The sequence below is a fragment of the Stegostoma tigrinum genome, chromosome 2 (genome assembly GCF_030684315.1).
Source record: "Stegostoma tigrinum isolate sSteTig4 chromosome 2, sSteTig4.hap1, whole genome shotgun sequence".
NCBI classification, from domain to species: Eukaryota; Metazoa; Chordata; class Chondrichthyes; order Orectolobiformes; family Stegostomatidae; genus Stegostoma; species Stegostoma tigrinum.
Window position 1 is genome coordinate 38,497,043 of NC_081355.1, and position 12,581 is coordinate 38,509,623.

The window sequence follows — 12,581 nt, forward strand, 5'->3', positions numbered from 1 at the left end:
TCTGCATATCCCATTGTTAGGACTGCCTTGGGTTTTTGATATTCAGAATAAACCTGGTAGAGTAGGGAAAGTGGGTATAAAAGCCTACATCCCAGGCCTGTGTTATGGGGAGAGATTGAGGAGGCTGGGCCAGTACTCTGTTTGTAAAAAGTATGAGGTGACCTTATTGAAACACACAAAATTCCTGGAGCTTGACATGGTTCATATCCAGAAAGGTTATTTTCCTGTATGGAAAAAATCAAAAACTAGATGGCATAATCAAGTAAGTGATCACCAATTTTAAAGACAGTGATATAGAATTATTTTCAGCACACCTGTAGAGACAAAGAGCAAATATATTCAAAGGCTGAAAACAGGCAGATTTTTAATCAGCAAGAGAATTAAAGGTTATTTGGAAAAGGCATGAAATTAGAGTTTAGGACAATCAGATCAGACATGATCTCACTGAACGGAGGAACAGACTCAGTGGACTGAATGGCATACTTCTGCTCTGATATCTTATGATAGACTATAAGATTGTAAAATCATTCACAACAAGGCTAAAACTTAAATTTAACTTAGAAGGGAAGAAACAATTGAAAAGGTGAAAATGCAAAGTTATAGGAGAGTATGGGGTTCTAGGAAACAGTGTGAACTCTATGTGAAATGGTCTCTTCCAGAGAGAGAGAGAGAGAGAGAGAGAGAAGAGCCCTTAAAGCAGATTTCAGGGAGCCACGTATGCGACTGAAATGCAGGACCTCTAAAGCATTAATCTCAGTATTTGCCCTGTTGGAACCAAATCAGATCCACACTGGCCATCTTGCCAGCCAGCTCCCTCAGGAGTCTCGGGCAGCCTGCATCTCTGTATGTAGTCTGAGCTATCAATGGAGATGGTAGAGGCACCAATTTTATTCCCATCACATGGCTGACATTGATTTTCTCACTTGCTCTTGGTGCACATTAGAAAGATTTGCTGCATCATGAACAAACCTTCTTTGATCACCAAGTCCTGGGACACACTTAGCCTCAGAGACAGGTAAACCGCTCACTTTTCTCCTTATATAAATAGAAAGCACAAGTAGCAGCTGTACCACAACATTCCTGCTGGTGGTGCTTTGGAGAATGATTCTCAGAATATTCCATGGAATTTACAGCACAGAAACTGGACATTTTGCTCAAGTGATTTCATACTGGTGTTTATGCTTCATACATATACCTCATCTTAGTTTTTAAAAAATATTCTTTGATTCTTCCTTTCCCATGTACTTCTCAGTCTACCTTCTAAATGTATCTATGCAATTTTTCCTCCTCTACCCCAGGCAGTGCCAATTTCCATATTCTTGAAACTTTGAGCAAAAGTCAATATTGTACAGAAATATTTAATTTTTAGTTTTGCATATGACATTTAAATTTGTATTTCTACTTAAGGATGGCTTTAGAAAGAAATTGATCAATGGTTTAAGAGATAATGGGAACTCCCCTTTTCTGATGAAGGGTCTAGGCCTGAAACGTCAGCTTTTGTGCTCCTAAGATGCTGCTTGGCCTGCTGTGTTCATCCAGCTCCAAATTTTGCTGATCAATAATTTAATTGGCTTTTTTATTCATTCCTGTGTCCAAACTTATTTAGTAACTATCAACATAATTACATCAACTACAGTGATATTGTCACATCTGTTGAACTCCAGAATGTCCTCTACCTCCCTAAATTTGAAGAATTGCTGATCAAAATCTAATGATTCAGAGTATCGAGAAACATGGAGCTTGCAGGGGGAAGGGAGGAGACTGGTGATAGAAAGAGGTTAAATAGAACTGAAGTGAGGATTAACTACAACCCAGTTTAATACCCAAGAGACTGAATGACTGGCACATGTTTGCAATGTTCCTGCTCTATTTTGTTTTCAAAACTTCCTAATAGACCAAGCCTCTGATCATCTTTTTCCTTTTTCTAACTTAAAAGTGTTGAATCAGTGACTTTATTTTCATTTTTTAAAAATGAATAACAATTGGATGGCACAGTTAACTAATTGTTGAGTGGTCCCTAGTACTCAGAAGAGAGCATCAATAATAAATGGGGTGGTTGGGAAGATTAGTGTTTTGAGACAGTGGTGGAGTGGGAGAGGTATTTTATTAGAAGAGAAATTGGGAACTGCAGATGCTGGAGAATCCAAGATAACAAAGTGTGAAGCTGGGTGAACACAGCAGCTGCTTGGCCTGCTGTCTTCACCCAGCTTCACACTTTGTTATCTTTTATTAGCAGAGATTTGTTTTGGAGAGTGACTGAGGTTGAAGGTTTCTACACAAGGCCTGAGGAGACACTCCTGGATTGTAAAGCATTCTAATGTAGCAGGCCTCAAGCATTGCCTTGGCCAGTCAATATCTCCCTCCTATGTTGGAGCAATTAGAGGCTTAAATATCAAAAGGAGTGAGGTGAAAAACCTAAGTTGTATCACAGCTGACAATTTCAAGGCTCAACTCCAGAATGTTAAGTTATAGTCCAGCCTTCCTTTACACAAACTGCATTAGTGATGTGATTTACAGAAGTTAAACTTTAATGGGGTGGAAATAAAATTGGGCTGGAGTGGTTTGTTATATCCCTGTGGTCCTCAGAGTGAGGGGCACAGTTTAATTAATGCAATGGTGTTAATGGTAGCTCAGTTGCCAGCACTTTCACCTCCCAACTAGTAGATTGTAAGCTCAATGAAAGTAAAATACTGCAGATGCTGAAAATCTGAAACAAATGCTCAAGAAACACAATCCGTCTCGTAGCCTAAGTAGGGAAGAAACAACAGAGTTAGTGTTTTAAGTTTGATATAGCTCTTGTTCAGAAAGTGAAGGTGGTATGTTCAAGTTACATTCCAGAGACCTAAGCACGTGATCCAACCTGCCATGTCAATGCTGTACTGAGGAAACACATCACTTTTCAAATGGAAAGTTAAACTGACACTGTCAGTTCTCAATGGTGGGAGTAACAGATCGTGACACTTAGACAAGGGGCACTGGAGTACTGTGCAGTGACCTTGCCAATGTTTAGCCCTCAACCAATATCAATTAGAAAATAATGAGGCTATATGGTCATTATGGTTATTATCATATTGCAATTACAAGAGCTTGTCATGCAAAAGTTTCCTACATTGTAACTGTCACTATACTTCAAATCATACTAAATTAACCGTAAAGCAGTTTGGAAAATCCTGTGATTGTAATAAGTTCCATGTAAATACAACTTTCTTTCTCAAATTACAGCATGTCACGATCCCCATGGAGATCATTAACTTGTGCGAAGCAATATGACTTTCCAATGAATGACTGACAGGTTGACCACACAAGATTTCAGGTTTTAATATTTTTATTGTAATAAAAACTACACACAACACTGAATAAATATTATTTCAGTCAGCAACTTTTGCTCTATAACTGGGTGATCTTTTCTGTAGCTTGTATTTAAGATTTGAAATCCTACTATGGTTTATATTTTACTCATCTGTCAAGTAAATCATTTGCCAGGATCAAATCCAAAAACTATCCTCAGCTCCTTTCCTTTTCCGTCTAATAATTTCTACTCCTCAAACTGACTTTGGGACAAATTGGAGATCCCTCACTCTAATCAAAAGATAGGTAAAGGGGAGGCAGTGGCCTAGTGGTACTATCACTGGACTTATAATCTAGAAACCCAGATAACTTTCTGGGGACCCAGACTCAAATTCCATCACAGCAGACTGAATTCACTAAACTGCTTGGAAACCAAAAATCTAGTGGTGACCATGAATTGGTTGTGAAGGAAAAACCCATTTGGTTCACTAACATACTAAAAGGAAAGAAACTGCCATCCTTACCTGGTCTGGCTGACACAGAACGACAGAGCCACAACAATGTGATTGACTCTGAACTGCCCGCTGTACAACCAAGGATGGTAATAAATGCTGCCTAGCCAGCAATGCCCTCATACTGTTAACAATTAAAAATAAAATGGTCAATCTCTGTCTAAACCAACTATGAGCTCTCACCTACCTCTTGCTGGGTGAACAATAAAAGCCTACTGCCTCTATTCTCTCTGATTCTCAAAGACTGAGAGTATCTGTGAGCTCATCAAGTTCTAGGAGATTCTGGAACCTAATCTTTTAATTGGTTCCTAAAGCTCTTCAACTCAGCCTATCTGCATGACAAGATGAACCACACAGGCCTTTGTATCCTGACAGAATTGTTAATTAGTTACCTCTACACTACACAAACTTTATTCTAATAACTTCCTTAGGATTTGGAAGCAAACAATTACTGTCAGTATCTCAGTTTAGATGATTAACTTTTATTAAGAAAATTTGGGCCCCCCCTTTAACAACAACTGAATCACCCAAGCTTATTGTCAGGCAGAAATTAACAACATTTTGTGTGAGCCCTTCATTCCTCCATTTCAATCTAAATTAGAAAGACAGTCCAAAATATTGCAGTCTAACAAACTTCATTTGTAACATGTGAAGCTGCAGCAGTGAACCAATACCAGAGGAATCAATTTTTAATTGCAGTAACATGTTCCAATTTAACTGAAAAGATTTAAACCAGCTGCACAAATCAAGATGGTAAATGAATCATCTTAAAATATTTATTGAATATACTATGAAGTAACCCTCTTGAATAAGCTAAAAAATCATCTCCAAGGCTGCCAAATGAAAACTGGAAATTTGCAGTATAGAAAATTGCATGTATTAGCCCTTATCCTGATCCACTTTACACAGCTCATTAGAATTGCAGCATGAGTGGTTAAATCTGTGTGATATGCAAGTAGTCATTGTATCACTTCCAATGATGATAATTGCAATGTCATATGATCTTGCTGTCTGGGAGACTCATAGCAAGTTAAAGCCACAATAAATAAGTTTCTTAATGGCAATTAATGTTTTACTTACTTCAGCAGATTTAGAGAGTACAAATGTCAGTTCACTTCAGTCAGAAACAGGGTATGTTATATGGGGAACAAAGAGATTGCAGACCAATTAAATATATATTTTGGCTTGTATTCACAAGGAAGGGCACTAATAACCTGCCAAAAATGTTGGGGAACACAGTGTAGTGAAAAGGGAGAATAGAAGAAAATCAGTATTAGTGGGGAAATGATGATAAGAAAATTGATGGGATTAATTGCCCATTAAAAGGGCCCAAATATTTACATTCCAGAGTATTTGAGGAAATGGCACAGTAATAGTGGGCACATTGATGGTCTTCTTTCAAAACTCTATAGTCTTTGGAACAGTCCCTATGGGATTTGTATAATGGATTCAGAAGGACAAATAGTTTGCCACATTCGTATTTACCTTAACATTAGAATTAAGAGTTGGTGAAAGCACTGAAAGAAATGATCATCTGAGAATTAATCTGCTTAATTGAGATGCACAAGGTTGTATCAACTCTTTACCACCTGCTCTTCTGTATTGGAACCAGCTTTTTTTTTTGGTTCGGAACCTTGTTCCTTCAAACATGGTTACACTGACATCTGAATTTATAAAGCCTCTCAAGTCCATAAGTTATTCCTCTGCAAACAGCTTTTTTTTGAACAAAAGATGTGGTTTGTTACACCAGGACTATCATATCACATTCCATCATCTTCACTTAAGTTATCATATACTGCCTATTTGCTTGAAGTGAAAGGGTTGTAGATCATGCAAATCAGGAGCTAGGCAAGTGATTAAGAAGTACCACTGAGAAAATGCTAAGTGCCTTTGAAAATGATCATAATCTATGAAATCATTTACAATTGCTGCTGTTTAAAAACTGTCTATTCTGACTCACTGAAAGCAATGACACCGGAGATTTCCCCACATCTATTTAAGTTTTAAGATTTACAATAATTGGTTTTCCCTTACTAATTGTATTCATAAAATAAAGCTGGGGATGTGTCTTGCTATACAATTTAGTGCTAAATTTTTTTTGTCAAATGAAAGTGCTCTAATAAAATTATTATAACACAGGTTACAGAAATTTACACCATTGCTTTCAATTACAAATGATATCAAAGTTAATCACACTAGTCCCTGTTTCACTTTAATGTTGTTCATAAAGAAGGATTCATACATCAGCGTAAAGTTTTCATCACTGGAACAGTTCCCACCAACCTCTGTTCTTACCTTTAAGGCTTTGTTGCCATTACCAAGGATGTCTTCAATTGGCTCCTCTTCTTCCAAGTCCTGCCTCATATTCCTGCTGATGTACACACCTCCAAGCCTTAAGCCCCCTCTTGCTACAACCTCCAGTTCCTGTCTCAGTTCTTATCTTGAAGTCCACAATGTCTGGTGCCGTTACTACAAGGACTTCTTGTTGCTCCCCTTCCCACTCACAACCAACACCCAAATTTCCAGGCATTCACCAACTGCTCCATGCACCAACCAAATTCTACCACTGTGGTCAATCCAAAAGCAGAAAGATGGGCCATGTAATTTATTTGTATTTCTACTGTATGTCATATTTTAATACTATAAAGTAATGTAGACATTTAACAATTAACAGAATTTCAACTTATAATATTTTAAGTTTTCAATCAGCTGAGAAAAGACAAAGTGGTAACAACAATATCTCTGAGATTTTTACTGACCCTGTACAAAGAGGTTATTACTCACCTCTGGAGCAGGTGGGACTTGCATCCAGACCTCCTGGCTCAGGAGTAGGGTCTCTATTACTGTACATGAGGGCCTTTGGATTCCTTATCTAGTTATTTTGATTGACCAATTGGGGCATGTTATGTCATTGTTTCTGTATTAGTTATTTTCCTAAGTGACTTCGTCAGAGATATTATTAGACACATCTGGAGCAGGTGGGACTAGAGACCAGGCCTACTGACTCAGTGATGGGGACATTACTACTGTGCCACAGAAGCTGTCCTTTAGCTCTTATACATTTGATTTATTTTAATTTGCAAGATCTTTTGGCTAGGATTTTATGACGCTGCACATGTATGATTCAGTTTTTCAGCTTGATGTTTGGGAGAGAGAAATGACTAAAAAGAACTCCAGTTATTACACTTTATTCCTATGGAGACAAATAATTCATTTTAAAGTAAAAACTAGAGATGCTAGACATCTGAAATAAAAAGAAAAAGTGCTGAAGAACTTTTCTTCTTTAGCCAGTAAACAGTCATTCTGGAAACAATAACTTTCTCATTACACAGATGATACCAAACCTGTTGAGTTTCTCCAGCACTTTATAATCACTTAAAATAGTTGCAGTTAAAGTTGTGGTTTTCATGAATGAAACTAAAACTTTAAGTAAGGGCTTACTGGCATCCCTGTGGCATTGTTCATATGTTGATTAGGATCTAGAATACACTTAATGCTACCTGTTGGAGTCCCACTGTATTCTGACTATCAGTGGCATGTCACTAGAATGTAAAAAGTTAGCAATGTAATAAGTTCTTACCAGGCAAAGAGACAGGTAAGAGGGTGTGGGGAAGGAAAGAATAAAAGGAAAATTCGGCAATATGGTGGAAGGTAGGAGAGATTAAATGGCAAAAAGAATGATTACACGCCACAAAAGAACTTGCAATGGAACAAGTTTAAAAAATGCCTGGAGGTGGTGTAAATGAGAATAGTAAATACATTACAAACAGCTACTGTATGGAGAAAACAATTAAAGTAGTAGTTATTTGGAAAATGTTGGACTCTAATGAATATGAAAGACTGTAATGTGCCTTATTGAAAGATAAACCTGTTGGACTATAACCTGGTGACATGTGATTTCTGACCTTATTGAGAGATAAGGTGCTGTTCCTCAAGCTTCCATTGAGCTTTATTAAATCAATGTGGAAAGCACAGGGCAGGGAAAGGGTCAGGTGGGAGTGGAGCACAAAATTAAAGTGATAGATGATCAGAACCTCAGGGTCCTGGAAATAGAATGCAGGCATTTGCAAAACAATTTCTCCAGCTTGCATTTGGTCACCACAATGTGGCTGTCTCAACTGCTTGATGAGCAGGGAAAAGGTTAAAGGGCACATAATTCATTCATTGCTTCAGATGATGCCAAAAGAAAGGGAGGAATTATTTAAAATTATTTGTAAAATTGAGCAGGGTATCAGGAGGAATTGTTTCCTTCAGAATGGAGTTCTGAAATGGGAGTGAAAGGGAAAAATAATTTGTTGTTGCTGGAACTAGTGAAGGATGACTATTTGAATTTGAATATTGATGGGTAAACAGCAAAGACAGGAGAGGTCTATCTCAGTTTGTATGGGAAGAAGTAGGAGTGACGGTATAAAAGAGAGAATGAAACAGATACCTCTAAGCAGTCTATTAACCAGACTACTAGGAATCCTTGATCAGAGATAAACCTCTCTGATGAAGGATCTAGGCCTGAAACATCAGCTTTTGTGCTTCTGAGATGCTGCTTGGCCTGCTGTGTTCATCCAGCTTCAAACTTTGTTTACTAGGAATCCTTGGTTGAAGAGAAAGGGTCGTGAATCATAAGCACAGATTTTGCAAATCACATAGTCAGATTAGATTAAATGAAGACACAGACACAGGGGAAATAGAATAGCATGAATAAATATTTTGCTTCTGTCTTGGGTATACAAGATACAAAAATTTTCAGGAATTCGGGTACGTTTGGAGTTTGAAGGAAGAATGGTACTTGATGAAATTATAATAGAGCAGCAGTACCGAGCAAACAGATGGAACTAGAGGAACGCGAGTCTCCAGACCTGATGGGCTTCATCCGAAGAGCTTAAAAATATTGCTAAGAAGACTGATGTAAGGAACAAAAGCAAAAGTTGCTGGAAAAGCTCAGCAGGTCTGGCAGCATCTGTGAAGAAAAAAATCAGAGTTGACTTTTCGGATCCAGTGACTCTTTCTTAGGCTCCTCTGAGGAAGGGTCACTGGACCCGAAACATTAACTCTGATTTTTTCTTCACAGATGCTGCCAGACCTGCTGAGCTTTTCCAGCAACTTCTGTTTTTGTTCCTGATTTACAGCATCTGCAGTTCTCTCAGTTTTTACGACTGATTTAAGGAGTTTATTACTACATGCTTAGAAAAACTGCAGGTAACTTCAGGTAAATCAGGGATAGTTGCAGGAATTTGTGCACACAGTCAAAGGAGGTAGGGGAGGTCCTTAATGAATACTTTGCTTCAGTTTTCACCAGTGTAAGGGACCTTGACGTTTATGAGGACAGCATGAAACAGGCAGATATACTCGAACAGGTTGATGTTAGGAAGGAGGATGTGCTAGAAATTTTGAAAAACATGAGGACAGGTAAGTCCCCTGGGCCAGATGGGATATACCCAAGGTTGATACAGGAAGCGAGGAAAGAGATTGCTGCCCCTTTAGCGATGATCTTTGCATCCTCACTGTCCACTGGAGTAGTACCAGATGATTGGAGGGTGGCAAATGTCATTCCCTTGTTCAAGAAAGGGAATAGAGATAATCCTGGGAAGTACAGACATGTCAGTCTTACTTCTGTGGTGATCAAATTATTGGAGAGGATTTTCAGAGATAGTATTTTATGATTATTTGAAAAAGCACAGTTTGATTAGAAATAGTCAGCATGGCCTTGTGAGGGGCAGGGCATGCTCACAAGCCTTATTGAATTCTTTGAGGATGTGATAACAAACATTGATGAAGGTGGAGCAGTAGATATGGTGTATATGGATGTTAGCAAGACATTTGGTAAAGTTCCCCATGGTAGACTCATTCATAAAGTAAGGACGCATGGGACTCAGGAAAATTTGGCAGTCTGGACACAAAACTGGCTGTCTAATAGAAGACAGAGGGTGAGAGTAGATGGAAAGTACTCAATCTGGAGCTCGGTGATCAGTGGTGTGCTGCAGGGATCTATTCTGGGACCTCTGTTCTTTGCGATTTTTTATAAATGACTTGGATGAGGAAGTGGAAGGATGGGTTATTAAGTTTGCCAATAACACGAAGTTTCGTGGAGTTGTGGACAGCGTGGAGGGGTGTTGTCGGTTGCAATGGGACATTGACAAGATGCAGAGCTGGGCGAAGAAGTGGCAGATAGAATTCAAAGCAGAAAAGTGTGAAGTGATTCATTTTGGAAGGTCGAATTTGAATGCACAACACAGGGTTAATGACAGGATTCTTGGAGGAACAGAGAGATCTTAGGGCCTATGTCCATAGATGCCTCAAAGTTGCTACCCAAGTTGATAGGGGTGTAAAGAAGGCGTGTGGTGTGTTGACTTTATCTTTATAAAAACAAATTTTTACAGTATAAATCTTTTTGAGAACACGTTATCTTGCTCTTCCAATAATTAAAATGTAATTACAATTCCAAAAAAATTATTGTAACTGGGTGTTGTCTGAGCAGCTTTATAGCAATTGAATTGAAACCATAATTCAAACTTAGAAGATGAAAAGTTGATGATGCAGTCAAATTTAATTAACTTTAAGAGCTTTCAAAATTTAAAGTAATCAACTTAAACAAAGAAATGGGGAAAGTTATTACATCTCCAGGCAGGTTCAAGGTTACTGATGTTTCAGATTGAGAATTAAATTGTCAGCCTGCAAAAAAAATTAATGAGATACAGAATTGACTGATGTCAACACACCAATTCACAAGCAGAACACATTATAACTCACTTCTTTCTTCTGTGGCATGATTAGCAGACTGTTATCAACAGAGAAAACATTCAAGAAGATACTGATGCCTTTTATATCCTAATTATTTTACAACTATTTTAGTTTAAGAACCTATTGTATAGTAAAAGCCCAGTTTCCAGGAGAACATATTAACTGTATCAACAATGAATTTTAACTGTTGTTGGAACCTTGTGAATATGGAGCCTTACAACCAGAACTAATTAAAGACAGAATTATCATTGAAATTTCTGGTACAACTCTTTCAGATCCTTTGCAATTGAAGATTTCACACTGGAAAGGCCGATTGTGTTAGAAGCTGAGAAAAAGCCACAGAAAAATCTGGGACACTGAAGGACAAATATATGCGCCAGAAAACCATCAGAACTTATCAACTTCATGGGTACAAACACTCCAAATAATCTCATGATAAACCACACTAAAAGTTTGCAAGATAACAAAGTGTGGAGCTGGATGAACACAGCAGATGAAGCAGCATCTTAGCTTTTGTGATGTCAGCTTTGTGCTCCTAAGATGCTGCTTGGCCTGCTAAGTTCATCCAGCTCCACACTTTGTTACCTCGAATTCTCCAGCAAATGCAGTTCCCATTATCACTAAAAGTTTGCAAATATTTCGATGCTAGGAATCTCTTTCAGATATGTGGAGAAAAAGTATACATTACAAAAGCAATGTTCAGCTCTATTACAACGTCACTTGTGCAAGAAAAGTGGAAGATATTTAAAACATGTGCAAAAATCTGAAATAATGCTTCAAGAACAGAAACAATGCTGGTTATATCCATAAACAATTCAATGTTTGACCGACATGACAGCCAGAAACAGGCTTATTAGGCCTTGCAAGAATGTTTGCTGAACCCAAGCACAAGTGTACACCAGCTGAAATGAACACTGTTTGTTTTTGCCTTCTCTTTACAATGCACAATAAAGAAGGCATAATTGACTTGACAGGGTTGAAAGGACTCTTTACTTCCATTGTAAGAGAATCGTTAGCTCCTGAAACTGTCAAAAACTAGGAAAACCCATCAACCAAATGACAACATTACAGGCTTGGAGATTCACACCAAGATCTATCTTGCAACATAGATTCATAGAGATGTACAGCACAGAAACAGTTTGTTCAGTCCAGCTTATCCATGCCAGCCAAATATCCTAGGTAAATATAGTCCCATTTGCCAACATTTGGCCCAAATTCATCTAATCCCTTCCTATTCATATACTAATCCAGAAGCTTTTTAAATCTTGTAATTTACCAGCATCCACCACTTTCTCTGGCAGCTCTTTCATACATGCACCACCCTCTGTGTGAAGAAGTTGCACCTTAGGTTCCTTTCAAATCTATCCCCTCACCATAAGCCTATACCCTCTAATTTTTAACTTCCCCAGCCCAGGGAAAAGACCTTGTCTATTTACCCTACCCATGCCACTCATGATTTTATAAACCTCTATAAGGTCACCCCTCAGCCTCCAATGCTTCAGGGAAAATAGCCCCGCCTACTCAGCTTCTCCCTAAAGCTTAACTCTTCCAATCCTGGCAACAAACTTGTAAGTCTTTTCTGAACCCTTTCAAGTTTCATAACATCCTTGCTGGAGCAGGGTGATCAGAATTGCACACAGTATTACAAAAGTGGCCAATAAAGGCAAGCATACCATATTCACTATTCTATCCACCTGTGACTCCACTTTCAAGGAACAATGAACCTGTAGTCCAAGGTCTCTTTGATCAGCAAGTCTCCCCAGGACTTTATCATTAAGTGTATAAGTCCTGCCCTGATTTGCCCTACCGAAATGCAGCATCTCACATTTATCTAAATTAAACTCCATCTGCCATTCCTCAGCCCATTGGCCCATCTGATCACAATCCCGTTATACTCTGAGGTAACAGTCTTTGCTGTCCACTTCACCTCCAATGTTGGTGTTACACCATGGAGTTTGGACAATATCTGTTCCACTTACAGTTGCTCTTTTTTATAACTGTGAAGTGTTCAGGTCTTATTTCCAGACTACTTTAAAAATAGTTTCT